Raw genomic sequence first — 21,495 nt, 5'->3', positions numbered from 1 at the left:
TTAGAGCTAATTTTTAGTGATGCCCTTATAATCTCGGGAATTAAGGTATCAAAATGAAATTGCTTGTGGTGCTACCCAAGTATCAGCTTTAAAGACATGCCCACATAATACTAATCCCACACAATTTGTGGCAAAGAAAAAAAACATTTTTTTGCATGCAGCATTTATGTAATATTTGCCTCATTTTTAATATTCCTGCACACTGGGGCCAAATACACAGTATTTGACTGTAATTGAATTGCATAAATGGGTTTGACTGGAGAAATTTAACCCCTCCCCTAAAATATAAAAATGGATGTATGGTTGGTTTCTAATGATTAAACAAATTTACCACACTTCATTCTAAACAATCAAAGTTTAGCTTAAATAATTACTCTAGGTGAATGATTTTTTTTTTTTATGTTTTTTCTTTAGTGTTGAAAGTAGTGATATGAGGAAGTGATGTTTAGAGTCTGACTGATATATAGTTTGGCTGATATAATTTATATTTTCCTTTGTATAATTCCTCTGTGATCTGTGAACATCCATCAAAGATTGATCAGTACCATGACATCATTGCGACATCAGCTAGTCGTCAACGGAAGACCACAGCCACACCAAACAAGCTCTCAGCAAGTAAGCAAGCCAAGTTACCAGATGTGATGTTGACACCTGTAAGCAAACGTGTCCCTTAAGCCACTGTTGACAAGCTTATCATCAATTTCATATGTGAAGGTCTACAGCCATTTGCAGTAGTTGAACAGCCAGCTTTCAAAGAATTAATTACCACATTGCAACCTCATGCCAAAGTCATCTCCAGGTCCACCGTTCGTACCAGAATCTATGACGCTGCTGAGGACATGAAGACAACTATAATTGCAGAATTGGGTAAAGCCAAATTTGTTGCAACCACCACCGATTGTTGGTCAGCTCATCAGAAAAGTTATCTTGGCGTCACTTGCCATTGGATAGAGGAAGAGTCCTTGGAAAGAAGATCTGCAGCACTAGCGTGCAAAAGATTGAGAGGGTCTCACACATTTGACATGATTGCTAGTGCTCTTGATGATGTCCATTGCCAATACAAGATTAGAGACAAAGTTGTAAGGACGACAACTGATAGTGGATCCAACTTTATCAAAGCTTTCCATGTGTTTGGGGCACAGAATGATGCAGAGGTAGATGAGGATGAAGCAGACTTGGATGCTCTTGATGTGAGTGACCATATTGAATATCATGATACAAGTGTAATCCTTGATGAAGACTCTGGTATGGAATATCAACTACCCCCACATCAACGATGTGCATGTCACCTGTTAAATCTTGTGGCAACAGCAGATACAGCTCTTGCAGACTGCATGAATGACACCTACAAAAGGCTTTTCCGTGCAACCTTTTCAAAATGCCAGGGCATTTGGAACAAAACTGGGCGATCTCATTTGGCTAGTGAAGTAGTAGAGGACAAGTGTGGGCTACAGATCATTCGTCCCAGTGCAACACGGTGGAATTCAACCTATCTTGCCATTGAAAGAATAATACGCATCATTGACGAGAAGGGGGAAGATGCCATGAGAAGTGTATGTGACGAATTGAAGGTGAAATTGTGAGTAATATTAAGTACCATTTATGCAGTCTCTTCCTATTAAAGTCATAATTGGCTTAGTTGTTTATGTTATACACGTTTTATCTTCCAGGTTGAGTCCTGCAGAAGTTGCATTCCTCCGGGAGTATTGCATCACCATGAAGCCGCTGGTAAAAGCTTCAAACATTCTCCAGTCAGAGTCCAGCACCTACATGGGATGGCTGCTGCCAGTAATCCACCAACTTCTATCAAAACTGAACAGGCTGGAGACATCAAGCAAGACCTGCATGCCACTCATCAAAGCCCTGCAAAATGGCCTGCAGAAGCGTTTTGGACAGATGATGGCGGATCCAGACTTGGCTGCTGCTGCAGTCCTTTTACCCAAGTTCAAGACCTCCTGGACTGACAGAGCAGATGTTATAGAGGCTGGTAAGTTCAAATTTATATATTTGCATGTTGCTATGACTGCATACTGGTATAAGTGTATATATGTTATATCTCAGTCATGATAGTTCCTCAAAATATTAAAGTATCATTTGTTGTGGGTATTTAAAAATAGTCACATAAATTAAAGTAATTGTGTTCCAATTACAGCCTTGACATACCTGAAACAACATCTTGAAACCACGGAGCATGAGAGTGAGCATCAGCAGAGAGAGTCATCTGATGATGATGATTTCTTCTCCAGACCACTCTCCAGAATGATGCAAAGTCCCATTGAGCTTGATGGTTACCTTGCATGTGCCTCGGACAGCATGGAGCTGCTTCACTCCTTCCCAGCCATCAAGAAGCTGTCTCTTAAGCTAAACACAGCTCTGCCTGCATCAGCTGCATGCGAACGGCTTTTTAGCTGTGCTGGTCTACTATTCACATCCAAACGAAGCCGGATAGACTCTATGAATTTTGAAAATCAGCTTTTGCTGAAACTTAACAAAAGGTTCAGAAAGTGAACTGTCCAAGACATGTTTCTTATGTCCAAGGCTTTAAGGCCCTTGCCCAGCTGTTTGTTTGCAGTACTCTGGTAAAAGTTTATACTACAGGCAAAACTCCTGTTTAATCTTTGTTTGTTTGAAAACAAATTTCTTAAATTTGATCCATTCCTATACTTCATCAGTAATGTAGAAATATTTGTAGTAGCTGTTTTCCACATGGTTCTCCGATTTGATTCAATGGTTTTTGATAATTCATTAAATATCTACGTCCAAAAAGTAACTAGTAGTCTGAGTAGTTTTTGAGATGAGTAATTTGTACTTTTACTTAAGTACTTTTTTAACACTAGTACTTTTACTTGTAATTGAGTATTATTTCAGCAATGTAACAGTATCTGTACTTAAGTACAAATTTTCAGTACTCTTTCCACCACTGATATATATATATATATATTCACGGCATTCGTAGTCTGAATCAGAATTAGGGCGAAACACGTGTTGCATACTCTTTGCATTATTTGACAGTGAACTATTTCAACCATTCTATGATCTGCTTCTCACAACTGAGGGCACCGTGGCGGATGTTAGCTGACTTGCTGACCAACCACAAGCGTTACCTGGTAGGTAACCACCCATACAATCAGATTGTGATTCAGACAGTGATTAGTTGTTGTAGAGTTTATAGTAAGCATGGTATATTTGGGGGGAGTGCAGGTATAGTCTCTGCAATAACACGTGTCCGGGAGTGGGAATGACAGGTTCTCCAGACAGCAAAAGAAAGTTTGGGCCACCAACCGGGTTGTCCCTTTCATTGTCCACGAACAACAAAATGCAAAATGATGCATACTATACATGGGAAGTCAATATACAAAGGCTTGGAAATACAGTTGCGTCTAGCGGAGATCTGTCTGGTGGGTTACTCTAGCCAGTAAATGACGCCTCCTTCCAGGATGCCTGGGGATTTATGTTGGCTAGATTGGAAGGGACAGGGTCAAATGCATCGGGTGACTTCTTGGTGCTGTGGGGAAAGAAGGAGAAGACAAAGTGACGCATGCCGTAATTTGAAGTTTTTTCAGACAAGAAGAGAGAGAGCAGACATGGTGGTCATTGCAATTAATACAATTAGCTTCTAGATAGATAGATAGATAGATAGATAGATACTTTATTAATCCCAATGGGAAATTCACATTCTTCAGCAGCAGCATACTGATACAATAAATAATATTAAATTAAAGAATGATAATAATACAGGTGAAAAAAACAGACAATAACTATGTATAATGTTAAATATTAACGTTTACCCCCCCTGGTGGAATTAAAGAGTCGCATAGTTTGGGGGAGGAACGATCTCCTCAATCTGTCTGTGGAGCAGGACAGTGACAGCAGTCTGTGATATTATATCCATTGTAGAGAGAACAGTTGGTAAATTTCATCATATTCCTGTGTATTGTTTAATTCACAAACAATGCTGAGCCAAGTCCAGTCATCCTGAAGTTTGAGACCATGATCCTCAGTCATTATAGCCATCCAGAAGTGTTATATACAAATTTTAGCACTGCCAGTAAGGAGCACATGTCTGTGATATATTGAAAATCAATATCATAAATCTTTTTCTGTAGATTAATGGCTTTGCATTAACATTTTTATTCCTTTTTTTTCTTCTCTTTGGATCTACAATGTGCTTAGTCATCTATCACAAAATCTTTTATTTATGTTGTGATAACATTTATTTTGTGACAAATATTTATTTATATAGCACATTTTCAGAAAATCTGCACAGGTCAATTAGCTTTTCAAGAACTTATAGATAAAAAAATTATAGTTTACAAAGAAGATAATAGAATTTGATTATACTTCAGAATTGTCCTAACACAGAGGGGCTGTTTTTGCAGAATAGGGTGTAAACTCTTTAAGATTACCTAAGTGATTTTTTTCAAATTAATACTGTACACAATAACACAAATGCTCTAGATATAATCAAGGTGCACTTATAATAAACTGAAATAAAATTAGAGAACCTGTGGTGCTGGATGGGCATTGTTTTAGCGTTTTTTGGGAATCCACATTTTCCTTACAGGTAAGACCCTATTTGAATAATATAAGCTCTTACCACTGCATGCCTGATATGTGTCATGGATGTAGGTTCATATCCATAACTCCATTACAAAACAAAGAATAATTAACCATGGTAGTCTTTGTTTGCTCTTAGTTCAAATGAGCCTTGAGGGATAGATTGCTGTTTTTATCTGTATTGCATGTGTTTTTGCCTTGCAAAACTTTCAGACTGGCATAAGTACTAGGGTGTTGTACCGTCTTAGCCATTATGAATGTAGAGAAAAGCCAAGCAAAATGACACCTTTTATTGGTTAACTAAAAACATTACAATATGCAAGCTTTCGAGGCAATTCAGGCCCCTTCTTCAGGCAAAATATAAGACTGGCGTAAGTAACAGCTGCACTACAACAGATTTTAAAGCAGCAAGCCTGAATGAGAAGAACAATTTGTTAAAAATTTACCACTACTTTATTTGAATTGTTGTTCTAATGTCATTTGTAATTGATGTCAGAAGAGTGTTTATGGAACAGTAAAAATATAATTCCCAGGAATTAATTACATTGGGGCCTGAGAGTCAGTAGATGACTGAAAGCACCATTGCTTACTTAAGACATCATAAGACATCATATCAGATAGTTAAGAAACATCATATCAGATAATAAGTGTGCCTTATACCTTCCCTGGTATGATGGCTTCAGGCCAACCATTCTAAGAGTATCTAAAAATACTCAGATTCATCAAACAATTTAAAAGATGGTTAACAACAGAACGGGAGTTTCTTCTTTGCAGTTTCATTGCATTGTGGGTCCCCAGATTTATACAGCTCACCATCCCAAACAATTGCACACTTAGACTGAAATGAATGTTGCAGACATGTAGGGCTCTTCATACTTTGCCCATCCACAAAGCTACAGGGGTTCGCAAGGGTGCATATGACATATATTTCATCAGCAGTCATGTCACACGAACTTGCCTGCCTGTGACCATGTGGCACTAGACTTTTATATTTGCACCCTACTGTGCACACTTGTGCATGTCAACTGTGCATGGACTAGACAATAAAATATGGGTACAATTGAAATGAAGGCAACTGCACATGCGTGAAAGAAATTTGTATCAGGGAAGTACTGCGCACACACGATTGTACTATAAAACAAGCAGTGTGTGCATCCTCTGTCCGCAGCTATGCACATCCATTTAGTTTGGAAGCATATACATTCCTTTATGTTGATGTTTTGTCCAAAACCTGATGAACTTTTGCAAAGATTAATACAAGTGGTTACCAAAACATTTTGGCTGATGTTGTATGATGTAGGACAACAACCAACTCTGTAGTACATTAGAACAATCTTGACAAGAACATGACATTCAGCCCAACAAAGCTATGCCAGTCCTTAATTCTTCTAAAAAAACATCAAGTCGAGTTTTGAAAGACCCTAGTCTTACTGTGTACCATGTTGCTTGGTAATTTATTCCAAGTATCTGTGGTTCTCTGTATAAAGAAAAACATCCTAAACATCCCATTTCCAACTGTGTCCCCGTGTTCTTGATGAACTCATTTTAAAATAACAGTCTCAATCCACTGTACAAATTCCCTTCATAATTTTCAACACTTCAATCTTGTCTCCTCTTAATCTTCTTTTGCTTAAACTGAAAAGGCTCAGCTCTTTTAATGTTTCTTCATAATTCATCCACTCTAGCCCTGGAATCAGCCTAGTCGCTCTTCTCTAGAATTTTTCTTGTGCTGCTATGTCCTTTTTGTAGTTTGGAGGCCAAAACAGTACACAGTTCTCCAGGTGATGCATCACCAGTGCATTATAAAGCTTAAGCATAACTTTCTTGGACTTGTACTTTACTTTTTATCGTGCTATATAACCTAATATTCTGTTTTCATTCTTAATGGCTTCTGACCACTGTAATGAAGTTGATAGTTTAGAGCAGGGGTTGGCAAAGTCATTCCTGGAGGGCGGCAGTGGCTGCAGGTTTTTGTTCCAACCCAATTGCTTAATAAGAAGCACTTATTACTCTAGAAACACTTCTGCTTCATTTGTTATCTCCCTCATTAAGATTTTGAACCCTTATTGCTTATTTAAGTCTTAAACAGCTGCATTCTCGGTTTTTAATTGCTCATTATTAGCAATAAGATGCAAATGACAAAAGAAACCAGCAGTTATCCATTTTGCTTGTTACCCTTTACACCTGTGTGTATTTATCGTGCACTATTTGGTTTAATTAAATACTTGGAAGGAAAGAGAAGAGAAAAAAGTGAAGGACTGATAATTACCCATCCGTTTTACACTTCAAAGTATTTGGATGATATCCTTAGAATGGAAAAAAAAATCTAGGATATGAGAATGACTTGACATAGCAGAGTTAAAGCACTAACAAGCCATGAAATGTAATTATTGGCAAGGATTGTTTTCTAATTAAGCAACTGGGTTGGAACACTGAGGCCCTCCAGGAATGACTTTGCCCACCCCTGGTTTAGAGTCTACTACGACTCCTCAATCCTTCTCATAAGGTGTACTTTTGACTTTCAAACCTCCCATTGTGTATTCATACCTAACATTTTTACTTCCTATGTGTAATACTTTACATTTACTGACATTAAATTTCATCTGCCACAAATCTTCTAAAGCCTATATGTTGTCCAATTCTTTCTGTAATGATTTAACAGATTCTAAGTTATCTGCCAATCCACCTATCTTGATATCATCTGCAAACTTAACCAGCTTGTTACGTATATTCCAATCAAAATCATTTATACATATGTTAAAAACAGCAACGGCCCTAGTACTGACCCCTGTGGAACAACAATCTTAACATCAGCCATTTTCAATAAGGTCCTCATGTCATAACACTCTGCTTCCTGCGTCTGAGCCAGTTCTGCACCCATCTACAAATATCACCCTGAACTCCCACTTCTTTTAGTTTGATGCCCAACCTCTCATGTGGCACCTTATCAAATGCTTTCTGAAAGTCTAGATAAATAATATCATATGCTCCACTTTGATCATATCCTTTTGTTGTTTCCACATAGAATTCCAGTTTGCTAGTAAAACATGACCTTCCTCTTCTGAACTCATGATGACTGTTCAGAAAAACTCCTGTACTTGCCATGTGCTGCTCAATCAATTATCCTTAATAATACCTTACATTAAATTTCATTGTGACACTACAAGACACTTAGAATTTGACAACACATACCAAGAAGCACATTGGCATTGTGAAGAGCATGCTGCAAGTAAGAGATGTGTAAAGATTAAATTTTGGTGTCTATTATCAGAGCACTGTTTAATCTTAAGATTTAAAATAAGGAAAAACAGAACAGAAGACTGACATGTCATAAGAGCAGCTTACTCAGCATGGCAAGAGTGCTTCCAGGGACATAATAGCATAGCACTTGGATGCTGATTTAATACTTAATGTCACCTTTTGATCGGTCAGTGATCTTAAGTATTAGTGTGAACAGAAGAGGCAAGACTTCCAATGATGCAGTAAAAGTGATGTCACAATTTCTCCCAGTTTTCTTCCTTTTTTCTCATGGTATAAAGGGAAAGGCTGTTAACTCCAGTGTCACACCACTCTCGTTTCTCATCATTCGCACCTCTGTACAGCCCTCACGACCCTCCATAGATGCATGTGCCTGACACGGCCTATTGAAAAGGTTAAACCCCAGCCCTTGCATATGCTGACTGGAGCTTCAAAGGTCAAAAACAGAGAAGCTGCAGTCACATTGGGCGTACAATGCAATCCATCATAGCCAAAAAAAGGAGAAATCTTACTATTTTTAAAACTGTCATCTAACATACATAGCCAATGTGAGGCTGCACTGTCATGATAGCAGCTAAAGGGGTTTTGACCAGTTAGGGAAAGTAATGTTTTGTGACAAAAAGAAAATCGGTAGTAGAGGACAGGAAAGGAATGCAAAACAATGCTTATTTAGGAAAATTTGCCCAACATCTAGAAACCTAATCAAAACATTTGTGGATAATAATTGGTATACTTACATAAAATGCTGACAATCAAGTGACTGATTCTGAACCCCACTCCATTTAACATTGAAAAATGCAGTGGTGTTCACTCCCCAAGTGCACGTGATTACAGTTTGTGGAGGGATATTTGCATGCTTTGTTTAGGTCACCAGGTTCTGGTGAGTTGTCCGTTTGTACATGGTGGTACAAGGAGGGAGCCGCTTGAGGCTCAGTTTAAACACCAAGGGGCAAAAAAAAAAAAATTGCTGGTTAAGATGATGTACTGTAACTTTGGAAAATGAATAAGGAATAACACATCTCATCAAAGCTGTTTGTCAATGCAAACCTTGTTGAATGGTCCAAACATTAATAATAAAAGAACAAGAAGATTTGATAATAAAGAGGAAAATGGTACCTCACAGCTAACACAGGAGCATTGGCTCTTCTGCATTAAGGGCCAATAGGGAGCAGCCCCATTTAATTTGTGCAAAATAAGCAATAAACTTCACCCAGACATTTAACTTTTTATCGAAATGTTTAAAACAACCCTCAGCTTTATCTTCTTAAGTATTTTTTTCAACTTTCTATCAATATAATTACTTATCCAGAAAAATATTGCTTCTTGTATTATGTGAAACTGTCTTCATGCCAGGTGCTGTGAGCCTGTTTCAGGATGAGTGACGATACCAATTGGCCCTACAGCGTCCTCTACACCTTTTGGTGTGTGGGTGTGCATTTGTAGCCTTGAACTTTGCAGTTTAGTAGTAGGACTGGAAGGTCATCATTGGTATAAAAATGAGGACTGCCAAATTTTGTTGATATATTTTTTTAAATCAAACATTTCCAGTTGAGTTCAGGCAGCTCTTGCTACTAAAGATATACGAAAAAGTTCAGTACCATTTACTCCCTTAAAGGCAGCCACAGAAATATGAAATAAAAAAAGAATGAAGATCAGTATCAGGATTTCTTCTTGATTTTCACTCACCACTCACAGGACTGCACTAGATTTGAAAAAGTCGCCAAAGAAGCCTACATGTGCTAATTCCACTTTGTGGAAAAAAAATCCAGCAGTATAATGCTCCTATCCATATTACTAACCGAGAATGCTAAACCGGATGATGGACGCAGGCACATCTGGCAATGGGCCGTAGCTGCAAAAAGACGTACTGCGCAGGCGCAAAAAGAGTCCGCGAGAGTCGGCTGAGGAGCCGAGAAAGGCGGACGAAAGAGGGCGAGAGAGGCGGATGAGGGGCCGCGAGAGGCGGACAAGACCACAGAAAAAAGGAGTGAGCACAGGAAAAATGGAGAAATGAGGAAACGCAGGCAAAGCACGAAACACATTGCACACGAAACTAGACCCAAAAAAAAAAAAAAAAGAGGCTCGCGCACAACAGCAAGGCAACCCCACAGGCACCGGACAGGACACACACCAAGAGGGGGATTCAACAAGCCCATGGAACACAAAAAAAAGAACACAAAACCACCCCACAGACCCTACAAGCAAGGGACGGGACACACACAAACAGGGGGATTCAACAAGACACAGGAACACAAAAAGAAAGAAGACGCTCGCGCGACAACAATCCTCAACCACCCCCACCCCCCCCCCCCCCCCCACACACACACACACACACACACACACATCCATAAGAAGTGACACCCAAAGCCACATATTCTAAAGTGAACATCAACACCTTCACACTAGACAGCATAGGTGTATCTCCTTACAATAAAGCACTATTAACCGTTCAACTGCAGAAAAGGAAACATATTAACAGTGACTGCGATCCTCCTTATTACTTATCCATATTTTGCATGCTGAGAAAGAAACAAGTCATGAATACACGGTCACGGGTACAAAACGAAAAGGAAAGGATAACAGGAACAAACACACGAACACGAAAGAAACAACAAAATAGACGGCTATGCAGCATAGGTGGATCTCATTACAATAAGGCACTATTAACCGTTCAACCGCAGAAAAGGCTCCATATTAACAGTGAGTGCAATACTCCTTATTACTTATCCATATTTCTAAAAGAAAAAATGACTCGACTCCAAAAACGCAAAGCTCAACTGAAGCTTCTAACTAACGATGTACCTAAAAGTAAAAACTTTATGAACTGCATTAGATCCTACAATACTTCATTTAATATGCACAAATCTACATCCTAGATCCACATGACGCAAACTATCAATCAAAGTGCTGCATCGCAACAGGCACGGATTCAAAACGAAACACCTCCCGTCTCAGACATACGTTGATGGCAGCGAAGGCTACAACGGGCTTCTCACACAGCACAGGCAAATCGATTACAGCTCCAAAACAAATCGATTACAGCTCCAAAACAACACTTCCCAAATACTACACATGCAACAACGCGCCTCTCAAACGGCACAAGCAAAACATACACCAGGAAAATTCATTCGGATTAATGAATGTCATTTGCAATCATTGTCATTCAGTTCACTTCCCTGAAGAAACAACTGGCAATACAAGTTATACATTTACACGTTGTTGTCAAAAGGGTCAAATTAGACTGCCTTCTTTACATTCATATACTGAATATCTACAGAAGCTTATAACTGACGATGTACCTGAAAGTGAAATCTTTATCAACTACATTAGATCCTACAAATCGGAATCCACTATGAACATTAACAGTGGCAGTGCACGTGACATCCGTCTTGAAAAAATGTTTATTGATGAATGTTCAATGGCATGAACAAACGTTTATGAATAATAATATTCGATTTGGAGGAAAGGTACTTTTATGAGGAGGAGATTTTAGACAGTGATTAGCTATTCTTCCAGATACCATGCACTCAGCTATTGTTCAGTGCACCTTAAAATACGCAGACAATTGGCATTGCTTTCAAAAGATACAGTTAGTAAAAAAGATACGATGTCCAGAACCAGATCATAACAATTGCTTATTACAACTGAGAGATGGTACACTCACGAATACAGATGGACTTCAGCCACATATTATTACAATTCCTCAAGCCTTTATCTGCGACGACTTAGTTACAGAGAGATTTGGAACAGCAATCTCATTAGACCAAATGCCCCTTTTAACACAACGCACTATATTATGTCCAAAAAATATTAATGTGGAAAACATAAATACCCAAGTCATTCCATTACTTCCTGGAAAGACACAACTCTTTCTAAGCTCTGACAAACTTGACTCTGATCACAACAATAACCATCTTAAATGACCTTACAAGTTCTGAGCTGGAATTACCTTTTACACTTAAACGGCGTGTACAAAGAAATTTTCAAATAAACCTTTACACTGTGCCACACACTTTATTGTTTGCTTTCTATTTGCATCATCTACACCGTCACACTATTCTATATCTCATTCATACATCACGCTCTTTGTCATTCCCAACACCAGGGGTTGGCGAGCGAAGCGAGCAGGGGGCGGAGCCCCTAGTTAAAAAGAATCAAAGAATTCTACTGCACAAAGAACAGTTTTTAGAAAGTCATTGTTTTCAACATGTAGCCACACAGCTGTCAGCACTGCTATAATGTGTGCAATGTGCAGTTTTAATTGTATAGTTAGTTAGTTAGTTTGTGTTGTCTGCATGTTCTTTACATGAAGTTTTATTTTGTCTTTTTTTAGATAGATAGATTATTATATATTTTATATTATGTGCCAGATGTCAATAACACTCTGCATGTATATCTCTAAAATCATGACATACAGTATAAATCTGAAGGTGTTTCTGTGTTTGTCTGGTATGCATATCCATACCATTGGACCTGTCTGCCAAATTTTACACAGATTCCCCAATGCACATGGAAAACCCCATAGGCTATATGTCACTCCAAAGTTTTTTTGCCCCTCAGGAACTTTATTTAATGACTGTACCGGCACTTTATTAGGTAAATGCCCTTAGAAGGCAATTTTGAGATTTGACAAAAGATTGCAAAGCTCTTTCCTGTATTGGACTTAGTCTGTGAAATTTTGAATAATGTTTCTCCCTGGGTAACGTTGGTGACCACACCTGATCTTTATTCCATCCTGGGCTGAGCAGTTACCCCGGCTGACCCCTTCTGTATACTGTATATTCATACATCTTCCAAACTTGCTCATTCAGAGCAGGGGTGCAGAGAAGCTGGAGCCCATCCCAGCAGGCATTGAGCACAAAGCAGGAACAATTCCTGAACAGGTATTATAAAGAGAAACTGTTTTTAGATAGATAGATAGATAGATAGATAGATAGATAGATAGATAGATAGATAGATAGATAGATAGATAGATAGATAGATAGATAGATAGATAGATAGATAGATAGATAGATAGATAGATAGATAGATAGATAGATAGATAGATAGATAGATAGATAGATAGATAGATAGATAGGGGAAATAGTCCATATTACAGACGCTTTTTAAATAAAAAAATACATAAATAGGTAGATAAGTAAGTAAGTAGATAAATGTACACACACACTTTGATCTGAGCACACACCCGATGACTATAAAGCAAGTAAATTAAAAAGAAAGAAACACAGTCCTAGTAAGGCATTAGTCAGACATATTGCTATTGATATAAAGGAGTCCCTGTGGTATTTCTTGACACACTTCTGCTGAATGATTTGTTGGCTGTAAGTCCTCAGTGGTAGAGTGCCTTAGAGAGGATTTGTAGCATTGTTCATAAAGGCACCCAGTTTTATTTTAATTCTCTCCTTTGCTAGTACCTCCAGGGGTCCAGAATGAGTTTGCCCTTTTAACTAACTTGATTCAGAGGGCTTCAGCACACCACAGCCTAGAAAATCACACTGGCCATCACAGAGTTATAGAAGATGTGAAGGATGTCATTTCTCATATTAAAGGAACACAGCCTCCTAAGGAAAAACATACTGCTCTGCCATTTCTTTTATTGTTCCTCTGTGTTACAAGACCAGTCCAACATGTCATTAATGTGGACCCCCAAGTACTCATAGGAATTGAACTCCTCTTCATCCATTCCTTGAATAGTGACTGGACATAGAGGCTTTTTTGGTGAGGCTTAAGTCAATAACCAGTTCTTTGGTTTTGTTGATGTTACTATGCAGAAGATTTTCTTTGTACCAAGAAGCAAACTTTTCCACCTGACTCCTATACTTTGTCTCAACTTCTTTATCAATACACCCAATAAGTGTAGAATCATCTGAGAATTTCTGCAAGTGACATGACCTGCTGTTTTATTTAGAGTCTGAGATGTACAGAGTGAAGAGGAAAAAAGACAGGACTGTTTCTTGTGGTGCTTCAGTGTTGCTGACATCCATATCAGAAAGGCAGTCTTCCTTGAGTTTTGTTTCACAAACTGACGTTTGCCTGACAGATCTATTCTAGATTCTAATTTTCAGGTGTTGCTGTTTCGGGTTAAGCAGTTCACAGTCAAGAGATTGTCCTGAGTAGTAGTGTGTGGTTGCAAGGCTATAATTGTACTTAACAGTTAAATATACAGTATATTTCTGTTTTTTGTCAGAAGGTGACAATGTGAGAGGGTATTTCAATGATTTGAAGGCAATCAAGACAGACTAGGCACCAGCATCAAATTGTTTGATTGTTTTTTTTTTTTTGTTTTTTTTTTGTGATGTGAAAGGTGAGAGTATATTCTGGTTTGGCCCATTTAGAATTTTCATGCCAATAATAACACTGCAGAAAAATTGTTTTTGTACCTACGGAAGAAGGACATGCAGTCTGCAAATTTTAGAGTGTGAAATTAAACCTATTGCCAAATAGGAGAGCGGTGTGACAAAGTGCTCCCACTTAAGATGGAGAATGAAACAATACAGCTTGGGATGAGCAAGGTGGTACACCGCATCAGTATGTGGATGCACTGTGCTACAGTTGGTATGGAAAAGGCTGAAGTACTAGGAGAAATAACAGATGGAACACAAAGCACAGTCACTGAGATCACATAATCTGTGGTAAAAAAGAGGGCCAGCCTACAGATTACAAGATAATACTTTTACATATGTAAATGGTAACAAAGAAGAGTCAATAAATCAGAAGAGGCAAGAAAGGAGTGCCTCAAGATAAGTCACATTTATGCAAAAAACAAATACCAGCAAGATGCAGGCCCTGGTGCCACAGAAGCCACAGAAGCCATGGAAGCCACGTCAAAGATGGCTTACAACAAAAGGTGCCATTACTAGAAGCAGAAGCTGGCAAAATTCAAGGGCAGTTTCACTACCCTGAAGGAGTTTTGGAGATGCCCTAGACAAAAGCATATCACAGCCAGATCAAAAGTCACATCAGTGAAGAACTAATATGGAGACATCTCAGTAGAGAATGGATATCTTACCTCCAGCTGACATTAAAATGACTTACAGTATTATATTAGAAGGTGTTAACTGGCAACCACATCAGGGTGTTGGGTGGGAGTGTAGTAAGCCAAAAATGAGAAAGTTAAAGTGTGATGCAACCTGGTTTAGAAGGAGAGACCAGTAGCTGAGAGGCTTCATTCATAGTGAAACTGTTATACTGAAATAATTTTGGGTAGGTGTTGTACTTTGGATGTTTGGAAAACTGAAATTCTCATGGGTATAGGGCTGAACTGTACAGCACTGATATTAGTCCAATTTCTTTTGTATAAGTAGAGAATAATTTTAAGCCCATTCATTATCAAACTTGCTTAGGCCATTTCAAGACTGCAGAATCTGAAGGCAGCCACTGATAAGGTGCTGGTTCATTCTTGCACACACCCACAGCTACGCTCATACTGAGCAAACTCAGAGCCTTTAATTAACTTTACTTATGCATTTCAGTCTGTGACAGTTTTTTTTTTTTAATTTTTTGTATAGATCAGCTGTATGGGACAGAAAAACTCATACTTTTATAAATGTGTGGGCATTGTGTCATAGTGTATTTACATCAGTAAGGGTTACACTTCCATTAACAGTAAAATCAAGAAAAAGTATAGGGAAGGGCTGCTACCTAAGCCATACTGTTTACATTTGTAACAACTTTGCTTGCAGTATGTTTTTGAATATATATAACAAAAATGAAACTTTAGTGCTGTCAGTACTCAGCAATGATAATATACAATATAAAACAAAAAATAATCACTTCACTCAAAGGAGAATTTCTAATTTGGTGACAGTGTATAATTTGTCAGCACATAATAACTGGAAAATAAACTGAAAGCCTTGCCTTTTGTTGGGAACCACAGTTATTGCTGTGCCTTCTGATTATTTATTTACGCTCGCCTGCTGCCATATTAAACTTGTTCTTCACACAGCAGGATACAGCTGTATTTTTTTCAGGAGCAGAGCCTTGAATTATATTGTAAAAAAAATGTAATATCAAATAATGCCAGATGTATTTTTATGTCACTTATGTTTTCTTTTTTCAACAAACAAGGACTCGTTTGTACTATGTGCAAGTAATATTCCAGATGCCAAGTTTCTCTACCATTTAGTAATAATTTAATACTACAAACACTATTTTGTTTAATATCTGTTATTTAAAACAAAAAATGGGTAACTGGGTAACAGCCTTACCAAAGACAATATTAAAAGACCACTCATTGTTTTATGCTTCTTTGATCTTATAGCATTTTCTCCACTGTCCACCTTCTTTTGATTGGCAGCAGAGGAAGATGTAGGACTGAACATTTCATTAATCAACATCATACACTAAGTTTCCATTGAAGTTTTTTGCGACGTTTTGTTATCGACAAACAGAATATACGTAAAAAAAATGTGTGAAATTTGCTGTCTCCAGCCTGTTTCCATCAAACTGGCTTTTTATCGATAAAATGGTGTGCGTGATGACGTCATCCCCCCCCCCCCCCCAAATGAACTGTCGCATAAGTTTTGTTGTATCGCGAAAAAAATCTGCCCTTGAGCCGTTTCCATACATAATTTTGTGTATGTCGCAAATTATCTACCTTTTGTTTTCCACGTTACACCCCCTCCACTAAACAAAGAAACAAAGAAATGGAGAGATTATTCAGACAGTTTTTTGAAATTTGCCAGCTTACTGTTATTTCAGTTTCACAAATAATTGGAATTGTACATAATATCCGAAGACGACAGCAGAATGAAGCAGTTGCTTGTCTGATAGCCCTAGAGCTCGAAGAAAGTACCCCAGTGCGACGAAACCCACGGGTATGGGAGAGACGACGGAATAAGACCTTCTGGGAGGAGGTGGTGGAGAGACACTTCACAGAAAATCTCTGGCTGCAACATTTTATAATGACACGGCCGACGTTTGAGATGTTGTGTGGATTCATCAATCCTGATGTTGCGCCCATCACAGGTTGCCACCGACCACCGGTTCCAACCCAAAAGCGGATTGCCATCGCCCTTTACAAGCTGGCAACCTGCGCCGAGTATAGAGTAGTTGGAGAAACTTTCGGGGTTAGTAAAAAAACCATCCATCGATGTGTATATGCTGTGTGCACCGCTATTAAAGAAAAATTAATGCGGCATTATATCAGACTTCCGACTGTAGCGGAGTCCAATGAAATTGCATACCGCAATTCCTTGGTGCATCTTGTGCCACAGATTTACGGTGCGCTGGATGGCACGCATGTGCCTATTCTTCCCCCAACGGAAGGCTACCGCGATTACATTAATCGCAAAGGGTGGCCATCTATTGTTCTCCAGGCCCTTGTTGATGACAGGTGCATGATACGAGACATTTGCGTTGGCACTCCTGGAAGTGCCCATGATGCAGCTGTGTTTGCAGCATCGCATCTGTACAGGTGAGCCTACCTTTCAACATCCCTTCTCAGTGCGATAACAACTGAATTAGTACTGTAACCTGCTTCCCTTAAGGTTTTTAATTAAAACTGAAATTTGAATTAATACAAAACTCTTCATCAGACCATGCGAACCGCTCCGCCATTCTTGTTTTGATTGCACGTGATGAAAATGTGACACATTTATTTGCGCTAAAGCCCTTTTTTCCGACAAAAAGTGTTTCCAATGTAGTTTTTGCGACATCTGAAGTATCGATATGGAATTTATGCGCTAAAGTTAAACGGAAAAATATTATGTCGACATGTACAACATTTTATCGATAATTAGCATTTCCATCAGCTATATCGGTAAAAAAATTTGAAGCGCTTGGATGGAAACCTGGCTGTTAATGGTGCATCAAAGAACCCGGAGAGCCAGTGACATGAATTTATGTATTGGAATGACCATGAAGATCCTTTGGTCACTGTTCTTGTTAGATTCTTCATTTAATAAGCATTAGGTAAAGAGTTAGACTAACATCAAAATACCAAAAATAAACCATCTGAATTGTATACCAAACAAAGAAGTATGAAACTGTACTCAAAATAATTATTGCAAAGGTTCTAACACTAACTTGATAGGCCTCAGGTATTAAAGGCAAACACTGCATACTGCAAATAAACTGCAGAAAAAAAAAAGTTTCAGACTCATTTATTTATTGAAGGTTGTAGGCAGGGGAAAGAGGAAATCGCAATATATCAATATATCACAAGCCAAACCCAGCCACAGGGGATGCAAAAACCAGTGTGTTTCTTTGTGCCGGTCCCAAGCCCGGATAAATGGGGAGAGTTACGTCAGGAAGGGCATCCGGTGTAAAATTTTGCCAAATCAATATGCGGACAACAATACAAATTTCCATACCGGATCGGTCAAGCCCCGGGTTAACAACGACCGCCACCAGTACTGTTAGCCAACAGGGTGCTGGTGGAAATTGAGCTACTGTTGGCTGAAGAAGAAAAAGGAGAAGAAAAGAGGGGAGACATGTCCGGAGGCAGGAGGAGAGAAGGAAAGTAAAGAGAGTGGAACTGAGGCTAGGAACTTTGAATGTTTGCAGCATGACTGGTAAGGGGAGAGAGTTAGCAGATATGATGGAGAGAAGGAAGGTTGATATATTGTGCATGCAAGAGACTAAATGTAAGGGGAGTAAGGCCAGGTGGATTAGAGGTGGTTTCAAATTGTTCTATCATGGTGTGGATGGGAGGAGAAATGGGGTAGGAGTTATTCTGAAGGAACAGTATGTCAAGAGTGTTTTGGAGGTGAAAAGAGTGTCAGGCAGAATAATAATTATGAAGCTGGAAATTGGAGGGGTGATGATGAATGTTGTTAGTGCATATGTGCCGCAAGTTGGGTGTGCAGTGGGTGAGAAAGAAGATTTTTGGAGTGAGTTGGATGAAGTGATGAACAGTGTACCCAAGGGACAGAAAGTGGTGATTGGAGCGGATTTCAATGGGCATGTTGGTGAAGGGAACAGAAGAGATGAGGAGGTGATGGGTAGGTATGGTATCAAGGAGAAAAATGAAGAAGGTCAGAGGATAGTGGATTTTGCCAAAAGGATGGACATGGCTGTGGTGAATACGTATTTTAAGAAGTTGAGGAACATAGGGTTACGTACAAGAGTGGAGGAAGATACACACTGGTAGATTACATCCTATGCAGAACAGTTGATCTGAAGGAGATTGAAGACGGCAAAGTGGTGGCAGGGGAAAGTGTAGTTAAGCAGCATAGGATGGTGGTCTGTAGGATGACGGTGCAGATCAAGAAGAGGAAGAGAGTGAGGGCAGAGCCAAGGATCAAATGGTGGAAGTTGAAAAAGGAAGACTGCAAGGTTGAGTTTAGGGAGGAGGAGAGACAGGCACTGGGTGGCAATGAAGAGTTACCAGACAGCTGGGAAACTACAGCAGATGTAGTAAGGGTGACAGCAAGAAGGGTGCTTGGCATGACATCTGGAAAGAGGAAGGAGGAAAAGAAAACCTGGTGGTGGAATGAGGAAATACAGGAGAGTATACAGAGGAAAAAGATGGGAAAGAAGAAGTGGGATAGTCAGAGAGATGCAGAAAGTAGACAAGAATACAAGGAGATAAGGTGCAAGGTGAAGAGAAAGGTGGCGAAGGCTAAAGAAAAGGCGTATGATGAGTTGTATGAGAGGTTGGAGACTAAGGAGGGAGAAAAGGACCTGTACCAATTGGCTAGACAGAGGGACCGAGCTGGGAAAGATGTGCAGCAGGTTAGGGTGATAAAGGATAAAGATGGAAACGTACTCACAAGCGAGGAGAGTGTGTTGAGCAGATGGAAAAAGTACTTTGTGAGAGGGAAGAGGTTAGATGATGTGGAGATAGTGAATCAGGAAGTGCAACGGATTAGCAAGGAGGAAGTAAGGATAGCTATGAAGAGGATAAAAAATGGAAAGGCCGTTGGTCCAGATGACATACCTATGGAAGCATGGAGGTGTTTAGGAGAGATGGCAGTGGAGTTTTTAACCAGATTGTTTAATGGAATCTTGGAAAGTGAGAGGATGCCTGAGGAGTGAAAAAGAAGTATACTGGTGCCGATATTTAAGAATAAGGGGGATGTGCAGGACTGCACAGTACAGAGTAATGGGGATTGTGGAAGAGAGGTGAAAAAGAGAGTGCAGGCAGGGTGGAATGGGTGGAGAAGAGCGTCAGGAGTAATTTGTGATAGACGGGTATCAGCAAGAGTGAAAGGGAAGGTCTACAGGATGGCAGTGAGACCAGCTATGTTATATGGGTTGGAGACGGTGGCACTGACTAGAAAGCAGGAGACAGAGCTGGAGGTAGCAGATTTAAAGATGGTAAGATTTATACTGGGTGTGACAAGGATGGATAGGATTAGAAATGTGTACATTAGAGGGTCAGCTCAAGTTGGATGGTTGGGAGACAAAGTCAGAGAGGTGAAATTGCGTTGGTTTGGACATGTGCAGAGGAGAGATGCTGGGTATATTGGGAGAAGGATGCTAAGGATAGAGCTGCCATGGAAGAGGAAAAGAGGAAGGCCTAAGCGAAGGTTTATGGATGTGGTGAGAGAGGACATGCAGGTGATGGGTGTAACAGAACAAGATGCAGAGGACAGAGAGATATGGAAGAAAATGTTCCGCTGTGGCAACCCCTAATGGGAGCAGTTGAAAGATGAAGAAGATATATATTATGACGGGAAACTCAAACAGGCAAGGACACAGCACAATTCTTCTCTTCTCTGCTGCCAGTACATCTGCCTCCACTCCTCCTATGGCTTTGTCATCTTCCTCCCAACTCTGGCCAAAGAATGGTGGGGACTGGCCCCACCCAACGAGCTTCTTCTGGCACACCGAGAAGTGTGGCCAAATAGGGCCCTGAAAATGTCCATGCACCCCACTGTAAGTCAAGGGGGCTACCATCTGTTGGTCTGGGGAGAAACAGTCCTGAAAATATTCTCTCCCCCGGTCATTCCACACTCATGGCATCCCGGCTAGGTAAGGGTTCTGGCTGCCAGCCACAATATATATATATATATATATATATATATGTATATATATATATATATATATATATATATATATATATATATATATATACTGTATATATATATATTTATATATATATATATATATATATATATATATATATATATATATATATATATACATATACATACAGTGGAACCTCAGTTCACGAACGTCTCGGTACACATACAAATCGGTTTATGACCAAAAAATTCACCAAACTTTTGCCTTGGTTCACGACCACACACTCGGTATACGAACAAGCCAGTTTCCCTTTCAGTTTGTACATGTTCAGTCTCTCCCTGTGCATTTCCTGTGCAGTGAGCAAGAGAGAGAGCGAGAGAGCGCAACACACACACACATACAGGCAGCGCGAGAGAGAGACGGACACACACACACAGACAGTGCGAGAGAGAGAGAGAGAGACGTACACACACAGGCAGCGCGAGAGAGAGAGCTGGACACATAAGGTAGGAAGGCAGTTAAAGAATGCACTGGACTTGATTTTGTTTTCACTTCTGTTTACAGCGATCGGTTCGTAGCGTGCATTGTTTTATTTAAATTACGGATTTTTTCAAATGTTCATTTTTTTCCCTGTGCTTAAAACTCATTTAAAAAAAGTGTTTTTAGCCAGCATTTGGTAGCGCTATAGCGCGAACTATTGCAGTGTTAGTTTTCTCTGTTGTTCAAGGTTTTCTCAGTGTTATTCAATGCTTTTACATTTAGTTTACT

Source organism: Erpetoichthys calabaricus, chromosome 4 (assembly GCF_900747795.2).
Source record: "Erpetoichthys calabaricus chromosome 4, fErpCal1.3, whole genome shotgun sequence".
In the NCBI taxonomy this organism is placed as follows: domain Eukaryota; kingdom Metazoa; phylum Chordata; class Cladistia; order Polypteriformes; family Polypteridae; genus Erpetoichthys; species Erpetoichthys calabaricus.
This window is presented reverse-complemented; position numbering follows the sequence as displayed.